General features: G+C 42.9%; 1 non-coding gene across 1 annotated transcript; it reads left to right on the forward strand.

The window, feature by feature from the left end:
- The first annotated feature begins 439 nt into the window (after positions 1–439).
- Positions 440–570, forward strand: LOC122096165. Its single transcript, XR_006145260.1, has one exon. It is a non-coding gene; the product is annotated as a small nucleolar RNA SNORA40 (small nucleolar RNA).
- Positions 571–10,707: the final 10,137 nt, after the last annotated feature.

Here is a 10,707-nt window from a genome sequence, read left to right on the forward strand (position 1 = left end):
CTGAGTTCAGAGCCAGGCACTAGTGGCTTACCACTGTAATCCTAGCTACTCAGGAAGCTGAGATCTGAGGATTGCAGTTCAAAGCCAGCCCTGGCAGGAAAGTCTGTGAGACTCTTATCTCCAATTAACCACCAAAAAACCGGAAGTGGTGCCGTGACTCAAATAGTAGAGCAATTGCTGGCTTTGAGTTGAAGAGCTCAGGGGTCAGTGCTCAGGGCCAAAGTGCAAGCCTCATAACCAACAATAACAACAAAAAAATGGTCAGAGCAAAAAAAAAAAAAAAATGGTCAGAGCATATTAATTTATGCCAGCCTAAACTGGGAACCTTTCAAAGATCCGTTGCTAAGGAAAACAGAACATGCAATACTGAGAACATGCCAAGATTACTGGTATATGCTAGAACATAAGTGAATATCATAGACAAAAATATAGACTAAGAAGCACTTGTGTCTGTGTGTTTGTTTAATTTGTAGCAAAGCCTTACAGACAGGTGCAAACAGTAAATCTTCTTTTGCAGCTTTGAACTCATTGTTGAATATGAGGTTTTTGGTACATATTGGAAGTAATATGATTCCTACAATACTTGGCAATAATGAAGGTTTGTTAACTCATGCATGTTGGCTCTGAGAATAAAGTTGTTGTAAAAGCTTAAAAAATTAACTAGGCTGGCAATGTGGCTTAGTGGTAGAGTGCTCACCTAGCACCCATGAAGCCCTGGTTGAATTCCTCAGTAACACATAAACAGAAAAAGCTGCAAGTGGCGCTGTGGCTCAAGTGGTAGAGTGGTAGCCTTGAGCAAAAGAAGCTCAAGGACAGTGACCAGGCCCTGAGTTCAAGCCCCAAGACTGGTAAAAAAAAAAAAAAAAAAAAAATTAACCAAAGCAAAGCAGTAAGATGTGCCCTCTCCATGCCCCCCCCACCACAAAAAACCCTCATAATGTATGATTTTATTTATATAATGGTCAAACCAGGCTTGTGGCTGAAAGGAAAAATACAAGAACTTTCTAGGGAGCTAGAAATACAGTCTATGGTGACCTACTGGTGGCTCCCTGAATGTTTTCAGTTGCCAGACTTCATTGAGCTATACACGTTAAGACTTTCACTTGTATAAACAATATACCCATGTTTTAAATGAGATCCCTGGGTTATTAGTTACTTGACAGTAGACTCCTTATCTCAACTAGACAGACAGGGCACTGTGCGAGGCTCTGGGAACCCACAGAAACAAAGACATAGTATCTGCCTTTGATCAATATTTGTTGTTGATAATATTTGGAATGCACCAAATTCATGATTAAGCTTTGTTCTGAGAAAAAAAAATGACCATTTTTCTCAAGAGCAAAAGGGTCTTTAAAAAGGACCTGTACCACCAACCATAAGACTGAGAGAGCCTTACTTCAGACTTTTGTTGTTGTTTTTTCAGTCTTGGGACTTGAACTCAGGGCCTGGCCACTGTCCCTGAGGCTCTTTATGCTCAAAGCTGGCACTCTACCACTTGAGCCACAGTACCACTTTCAGGGTTTTTTTTTAGTAGTTTATTGGAGATAAGAATCTCACAGACTTTCCTTCCTGGACTAGCTTTGAACTGTGATCCTGAGATCTCAACCTCCTGAGAAGATAGGACTACAGGCATGAGCCACCTACACATGGCACTTCAGACTTCTTCTAAAGGGAATACTTGCTTATAAACTGAGAAATGTATGGATCAGAACTCATCAGGGTGACCAGAAGAGTAGGGAGTTTTTGTGTGTCCTTGAACCAATCAACTTTCTGAGGGAGAAGGAGTAAGGTATATTGCTCCTTCTTTTTGTTTCCATATGAATCTGACTTACATTTGTTCTTTCACTTTCATATTCCTTGTAGAGTTTCCAAATAAAATTGAAATGTATTTCTTTCTTTCTTTCTTTTCCAGTCCTGGGGCTTGAACTCAGGGCTTGGGCTCTGTCCCTGACCCTCTTGTTCTCAAGGTTAGTGCTCTACCACTTGAGCCACAATGCCACTTCTAGCTTTTCCTGAGTAGTTTATTGGAGCTAAGAGTCTCACAAATTTCCTGCCTGAGCTTGGCTTCAAAATATGATTCAGCTTCCAGAAGTGGAGCTGTGGCTCAAAGTGGTAGAGCAATAGCTTTGAGCAAAAGAGCTCAGGGATGGTGCCCACACCCTGAGTTCAAACCCCACAACCCAAAAACAAAAACAAAACAAAACAAATAAAATGTGAGAGTCCTTGATTTAAGTTACATAAATCAATAAATGTAATATACCACATCAACAAAGACAAGAACCACATGATCATCTCAAAGATGCAGAAAAAGCCTTTGACAAAATCCAACATCCATTCATGTTAAAAGTTTTGGAGAAGCTAGGAATAAGAAGGCATGTTCCTTAAAATAATGAAGGCTATATATGTCAGACCAATAGCCAATATACTGAATGGTGGAAAAACTAAAACTAAAACCATTTCACCTAAAAATCATGAAAAAGGTAAGAATGTCCACTCTCTCCACTCCTCTTCAATATAGTTCTGGAATTCCTAGCCAGGGCAATAAGGCAAGAAAAGTACATAAAAGGAATTCATATAGGGAAAGAAGTCAAACTATCCCTATTGCAGATGACATGATTTTTTTTATATATATTTTATTTGTGAACATACTGTACAGAGGGGTTACAATTACATGGGCAGGATAATGCGTACATTTCTTACCAAGCATTGCAGCCTCCTCCTTTGTTTACCCTTCACATCCCTTCCCAGCCTCCCCCCTCCCCCCCCCACAGAGGTTGTAAAGCTCGTTTTGGACATGACAACTTGTACTTCTCATTGTTGCAACAGGTCCACCTGTATCCTTAAACGACTTGTTGATGACATGATCTTATACCTAAAGCACCCAAAAGATTCCAACCCCAAGCCCCTAGAATAGATCAATCACTTTGGCAAACTAGCAGGGTACCCCACAAATGTGTAGCAGGATAAATCCACAAAGTCAATAGCCTTTCTGTATGCCAACAAGGTACAAGAAGAGAGGGAAGTAGGGAAAACAATTCCATTTGCAATAGTCTCAAAAAACAAAACAAAGCAAGCAAACAAACAAAAAACCACGAATAAACCTTCCCAAAGATGTAAGAGATCTTTATAGTGAAAATTATTTAAAAAAATTCAAAAAAATAAATAAAATAAATAAAAATTTGAAGAAAGAAATCAAAGAAGTTACCAGGAAATGGAAAAGACCCTTTGAGTTCATGGATAGATAGAATTAACATTGTGAAAATGGCTATGATTCCAAAAATGATAAACAGTGCAATTGTCATCAAAATCCCAATGATATACTTTTTTTTTTTCTTTTTTTTATTGGTCATGGGGCTTGAACTCTGGGCTTGGGCACTGTCTGTGTGCTCTTCAGCTCAAGGCAAGTGCTCCACTGCTTGAGCCACAGCACCACTTCCAGTTTTCTAGTGATTTATTGGAGATTAGAGTCTCACAGAGTTTCCTGCCCAGGGCTGGCTTTGAACCATGATCCTCAGATCTCAGCCTCCTGAGTAGATAGGATTACAGGTGTGAGCCACCAGCGCCCAGCTTTTCCAATGATATACTTTACAAGGATAGAGAAAATGATCCAAAAATTCCTATGAAACAAAAGGCCTTGAATAGCCAAAGCAATTCTAGTCAAAAAAAAAAAAAAAAAAGTAACGGGGATGGTATCACAATATACCACACCTCAAGCACTACAGAGCTACAATAACAAAAACAGCCTGTCCATGTGGCTCAGTCCTGTAATCCTAGCTACTCATGTGGCTGAGATCTGAGGATCATGGTTCAAAGCCAGCCCAGGCAGTAAAGTCCATGAGACTCTTACCTCCAATCAATCACCAGAAAACCACAAGTGGTACTGTGGCTGAAGTGGTAGAGTGCTCGTCTTGAGCTGAAGAGCTGAGGGACAGCGCCCAGGCCCAGAGTTCAAGCCCCACAACCCACAAATAAAAACAAAAACAAAAACTAGAAGTGAATCTGTGACTCAAAGTAGTACAGCACTAGCTTTGAGCTAAAAAGTTCAGATTCAGTGTCCAGGTCCAGAGTTCAAGCCCCATGACTGACCAAAAAAAAAAAAAAAAAGGCCTGGACTTTTGCACAAAAATAGACCTGAAGGGGCTGGGAAGGTGGCTCAGTGGTAGAGCACTTGCCTTGCATGCCTGAGGCCCTGGGTTCGATTCCTCAGCACCACATAAGCAAAAAAGAAAAAAGCCAGAACTGGCACTGTGGCTCAAGTGGTAGAGTGTTAGCCTTGAGCTGAAGAGCTGAGGGACAGCACCAGGGCCCAGAGTTCAAGCCCCATGACAGACTCCCCCCAAAAAAATACATCAGGGCTGGGAAGGTGGCTCAGTGGTAGAGCGCTTGCCTTGCATGCCTGAGGCCTTGGGTTTGATTCCTCAGCACCACATAAGCAAAAAAGAAAAAAGCCAGAAGTGGCACTGTGGCTCAAGTGGTAGAGCGCTAGCCTTGAGCTGAAGAGCTGAGGGACAGTGCCCAGGCCCAGAGTTCAGGCTCCACAACTGGACTCAAAAAAATAATAATAATTGGTGTTCCGAAAATGGGACATCCATATACAGAAAACTACAAGTGGATTTCTGTCACTATGTACTAATGGATTGAAGACCTCAATGTCGGACCCCAAAACCTTGAAATTACTGCAAGAGGGCATATGAGAAACACTAGAACTTATAGGTATTGTTAGAAACTCTTTGAAAAGAGTTGCAGGGGAACACTGTCAGGAGAGAAACTTGACAAGTGGGACTACATCAAAATAAAAAGTTTCTGCAGAACGAAGGATATAGTTACTAAACTAGAAAGACAGCCAACAGACTTGGAGAAAATCTTTACCAGCAACATATCAGACAAAGGCCTAATATCCAAAATATACAAATAGCTCAAGAAACTAACCCTTCCCAAATGCAATAAACCAATCACTAAATGGGCATAGGAGCTAAGGAGAGACTTCTCAGAAAAAGTAAGAATGGCAAGGAGATACATGAGGAAATGCTCCTTATCCCTGGCCATCAAGGAAATGTAAATCAAAACAAATCTAAGATACCACTTCACACTAGTTAGAATGGCCAACATTATAAATTTGAACAACAACAACTGTTGGCAAGGACATGAGGAAAAAGGAACTCTACTGCACTGTTGGTGGAATTGTAAACTAGTGTAATCATTCTGGACAACAGGATGGAGGTACCTCAAAAAACTAAACATAGACCTTCCCTACAATCCGCAATACCACTTCCAGGTATCTACTAAGAACATTATGAGCTAGGATATCATAAAGACACCTGCACATCTGTGTTCATTGCTGCACTATTCACATTGGGCAAGATATGGAAACAGCTGGGGCTGGGAAGGTGGCTCAGCGGTAGAGCGCTTGCCTGGCATGCATGAGGCCCTGGGTTCGATTCCCCAGCACCACATAAGCAAAAAGAAAAAAAGCCGGAAGTGGCGCTGTGGCTCAAGTGGTAGAGTGCTAGCCTTGAGCTGAAGAGCTGAGGGACAGCGCCCAGGCCCAGAGTTCAGGCCCCACGACTGGACCAAAAAAAAAAAAAAAAATATATATATATATATATATATATATACATATATATATATATATATATGGAAACAGCTCAGATGCCCTACAATAGATGAGTGGATCAAAAAATTTGGTAGCGGGGCTGGGAAGATGGCTCCGTGGTAGAGCGCTTGCCTTGCATGCATGAGGCCCTGGGTTCAATTCCTCAGCACCACATAAGCAAGAAAAAAAAAAAGCTAGACGTGTCGCTGTGGCTCAAGTTGTAGAACGTTAACCTTGAGCTGAAGAGCTGAGGGACAGCGCCCAGGCCCAGAGTTCAGGCCCCACAACTGGACCCCCCCCAAAAAAAAATTTGGTATCTTTTTTTTTTTTTATTTTTGGGTCCAGTTGTGGGGCCTGAACTCTGGGCCTGGGCGCTGTCCCTCAGCTCTTCAGCTCAAGGTTAACGCTCTACAACTTGAGCCACAGCGACACGTCTAGCTTTTTTTTTTCCTGCTTATGTGGTGCTGAGGAATCGAACCCAGGGCCTTGAGCATGCAAGGCAAGCGCTCTACCACTGAGCCACCTTCCCAGCCCAAAAATTTGGTATCTAATACAAGCAATTTTACACAATCATTAGAAAGAATGTTATATCATTTGCAGGGAAATGAATGGAACTAGAACAAACCATTTTCAGTGAGGTAAGCCAAGCTCAGAGAGACAAACAGCACATGTTTTCTCTGATATGCAGAAGTTCAATCTAAAGTACGTTGGAAGCCAGGTGCCAGTGGCTCATGCCTGTAATCCTTGTTACCCAGGAGGCTGAGATCTTCATTTTTGAAGCCAGTCCAGGCAGAAAACTCCCCATGAGACCCTTATCTCCAATTAAGCACTCAAAAACAGAAGTGGTTCTATGGCTCAAGTGGTAGAGCACTAGCCTTGAGCACAAAGAAGCTAAGGGGCTAAGGGATGGGCTCAGGCCCTGAGTTTAAGCCCCACAAATGACCAAAAGAAAAAAGAAAAAAAAATACAGCCAGGTGCCTGTGGCTCACAATTCTAGGTACTCAGGAGACTGAAATCTGAGGATCGCAGTTCAAAGCAAGTCCAGACAGGAAAGTCCATGAGACTCTTATCTCCAATTAACCACCAGAAAACTGAAAATGACACTGTGGCTCAAATGGTAAAGCACTAGCCTTGAACTAAAGAGCAGAGGGACAGTGCCCAAGCCCAGAGTTCAAGCCCCACAACTGACAACAACAACAACAACAAACTAATTGGATATCAGTTTTAGTTTTTGCCACGAAATCATCATACAATGTTGGAAGGATTCAGAAAAGAATTAAATCACCTGAGTTTTAACTTGATTAGAGAAAAGAAATGATGAATTAAATATGTGGGACTGAATACATGATTTTTATTCCCACTCATCCCTGAGTCTACAAAAATAATCTGTAGGCCAGGTGCTGGTGGCTCATACCTATAATCCTAGCTACTCAGGAGGCTGAGCTGTGAGGACTTCAGTTCAATTCAAAGCCACCCCAGGCAGAAGACCATGGGATTCTTATTTCCAATTAAAATGCTGTAAGTAGAGGCAGTACAGGCATGACTCAAGTGGTAGAGTGCCAGCCTTAAAAAAAAAAAAAAGCCAAGCAGGAGCATGAGACCCTGAGTTCAAGCCCAGTACTGGTACAAAATAAAATAATTATATAAAAAAATTTAAAATAGGGCTGGCTCAGTGGTAGAATGCTTGCCTTGCATGCATGAAGCCCTGGGTTCGAGTCCTCAGCACCACATAAGCAGAAAAAGCCAAAAAGGGCGCTGTGGCTCAAGTGGTAGAACATAGCCTTGAGCTAAAGAGCTGAGGGACAGCGCCCAGGCCCAGAGTTCAAGCCCCATGACCGGAAATAAAATAAAATAACTGAAGTGTATTAGGTTACAGAAACCAAGAAAAGTGACAACATGGATAAGATACATCAACACTGTTTGGGGAGATGAAAAGTGGGTGGATAAGTGGGGTTCACTTCTCAGATGAGAGAAAGTTGAATTCACGTACTGCAATAGAGGACAGAGGGCTAAAAAAAGAAAAAAAAACTGATATTTTGCAGCAGCACACTGGAAAAGTCCACAAAGCAGAAGTTGAAGTATTGTTGTTGTTGGGCAACAAATGACCTCAAGAACTGAATAGGTTAAAGAATGAAATCAGTTTTAATCTGTCCTGCTTCCTGTGGGACAGAAACATACACAGGACCTTGTTTAGTCACTGTTTCACAGTATCTGGAGCTCAACCAAAAGTCTCAAAGATGGGGGCTAGAGTAATTTGGTATATTCATTCACACTCATTTATTTGTGAGTCTGGTAGTTAATGTTTCTGTAGGCTAGAACTTTAAGGGAGTGAGGGGAACTACAACACATTCAGGGAAAGACCTAGGCTTCCTCACAGCTGACTTCCTTTGGCAAACATCTCAAGAGAAAAACTGTCAGAATGAGCTTTCTATAACCTACCTTGGGAGTTACATTCTGTTACTATGTTCTTTTGATTATGACTACAAAGTTCCAAACAAACTCAAAAGGAGGAACATGGATGTTTACCTTAATGGAGGAGTGTGAAAATAGTTTGTAAGAAGTGTTTCCAAGGTAAGATATACATAACTGTGGCCATTTTGTAAACCAAAATTTCCTTCAGGGTAAAAGATTGCCACATAAGGAAGGACCAGTTAACACCCTAAGGCCTCTTCTCTGCCTAGTCTCACCATCAACTCCTTCTACCCAGTTTCAGGAATGGAGAATCTAATCCAGAAACTTCACTAAGGGATGACAGACAGAGAAGGTGAAGCCTTACCAGAAGCTAAGAACTGAGCTAGTGTCAGCTGAGTCAATATACCCAATGAGGAGATTTCTAGTGTCTTCCTTCTTGGCTCTAAGGATGCTAACTGGCAGATCTATGACTATGCAACCAGACAATTAGAGGACTCCTTTCTGGAGAAACTATCAGCATAAGACATAAGACATACAAATATAAACATTTAGTTCTCCAATGAAACAACAGTTCCTGGCCAATCCCACCAAAGGGACTCCCACCAGTGAGCCACCACCCCACAGAGTGGGGTGCTCAGAGGTCAAGCAGCAATATTTTTTTGGGGGGGGGGAGGGTCTTGGACTCAGGGCCTGAGCACTGTCCCTTAGCTTGTCCTTTCCTTTGAGTGAGAAACTCAAGGATAACACTATACCACTTGAGCCACAGCTCTACTTCAGGCTTTTTGTTGGTGGTGGTGGCAGTTGCCTGGCTTGAATTCAGAGCCTGGGTACTGTCCCTGAGCCTCTTTGTGCTCAAGGCTAGCACTCTACCACTTGAACCACAGCGCCACTTCCAGTTTTTGAGTGGTAACTGGAGATAAGAGTCTCACTGGGGCTTTTCTGCCCAGGATGGCTTCAAACCATGATCCTCAGATCTCAGCTTCCTGAGTAGCTAGGATTACAGGCGTGAGCCACCAGTGCCTCGCTTACTTCAGGCTCCCTGTTTGTTTGTTTGTTTTTTTAAACCAGAACATTTATTTTATGGCTAATCTTTTAAAGTCTTGCTTATGTGGTGCCAAGGAATCAAACCCAGGGCCTCATGCATGCAAGGCAAGCACTCTACCACTGAGCCATCTTCCCAGCCCTGGCTTTTTGATAATTAATTGGGGATAAGAGCTCACCAATGTTCTTGCCCTAGCTGGTTTTAAACTTGTGATCCCATTAGAGCCCAGCTGCCTACCTTTTAAAGAAAAAATAAAAAGGATTATTCCTTTTTTTTTTGTTTTTTTGGTCGGCCGTGGGGCTTGAACTCTGGGTCTGGGCACTGTCCTTCAGCTCTTCAGCTCAAGGCGAGCGCTCTACCACTTGAGCTACAGCGCCACTTCCGGTTTTCTGGTGGTTTATTGGAGATAGGAATCTCACGGTCTCTCCTACCCGGGCTGGCTTTGAACCGTGATCCTCAGATCTCAGCCTCCTGAGTAGCTAGGATTACAGGCGTGAGCCACCAGCGCCCGGCTTAAAAAGGACTATTCTTTAAGATCAGTTTCAGGCTGGGAATATGGCTTAGTGGTAGAGTGCTTGCGTAGCATGCATGAAGCCACGGGTTCCATTCCTCAGTACCACATACACAGAAAAAGCCAGAAGTCGGGCTGGGAAGGTGGCTCAGTGGTAGAGTGCTTGCCTTGCATGCCTGAGGCCCTGGGTTCAATTCCTCAGCACCACATAAGCAAAAAGAAAAAAGCCGGAAGTGGTGCTGTGGCTCAAGTGGTAGAGCGCTAGCCTTGAGCTGAAGAGCTGAAGGACAGCGCCCAAGCCCAGAGTTCAGGCCCCATGACCAGACCCCCCCCCCCCAAAAAAAAGAAAAAGAAAAAGCCAGAAGTGACACTGGGGCTCAAGTGGTAGAGTGCTAACCTTGAACAAAAGAAGCTCAGGGACAGTACCCAGGCCCTGAGTTCAAGCCCTAGGACTGGCAGAAAAAAAAGCCAAGAAAAAAAAAGATCAGTTTCCAGTCTACCAGGTAATTGAGAGGGAGGTACAGAAATATCCATAAATCTAAGATTTGAGGGGCTAGGAAGGTGGCTCAGTGGTAGAGTGTTTGCCTTGCATGCATGAGGTCCTGGGTTCAATTCCTCAACCCACATAAGCAGAAAAAGCCAGAAGTGGTCCTATGGCTCAAGTGGACAGTGCCCAGGCCCAGAGTTCAGGCCCCACTACTGACAAATTTTTTTTTAATCTAAGATTTGAGGGTGACCTTATTGTACGTGACATTTGCCAGGGTTAATTGTGCTTCTCTGGCTTCTCTTCTTCCCCACTTTTTCATGTGGGTTCACACTCAGTCAAAGAGGAAAATTTTCTCCAGAGGAGGACAACCTTCCCCAATGGGAAGATCATTCTTCTGTCAAGGGTATGCTGATAGCTGCTCATCTCTGCTTATGGACTTCCCAAGGTCTATAAACTTCCAGTCATGATATAACCATAGGCTCCCTGGTTATCAACCGTCTCCTTTAAAGTGATGTACATTTGTTGCAGGTGCTGAAAGTGCATTGAAAGGTGCTGCAGAATCCAGGCCTGAAGCATCAAGGGTGGTAAATAATAAGAGCTCTTCAAATCTGCAATTAAAACTACAGCTTCCAAGAAAATCACATTGCAAAAATAAAAAAAAA

The sequence above is a fragment of the Dipodomys spectabilis genome, unplaced genomic scaffold (genome assembly GCF_019054845.1).
Source record: "Dipodomys spectabilis isolate Male_0828 unplaced genomic scaffold, ASM1905484v1 ptg000365l, whole genome shotgun sequence".
NCBI lineage: Eukaryota > Metazoa > Chordata > Mammalia > Rodentia > Heteromyidae > Dipodomys > Dipodomys spectabilis.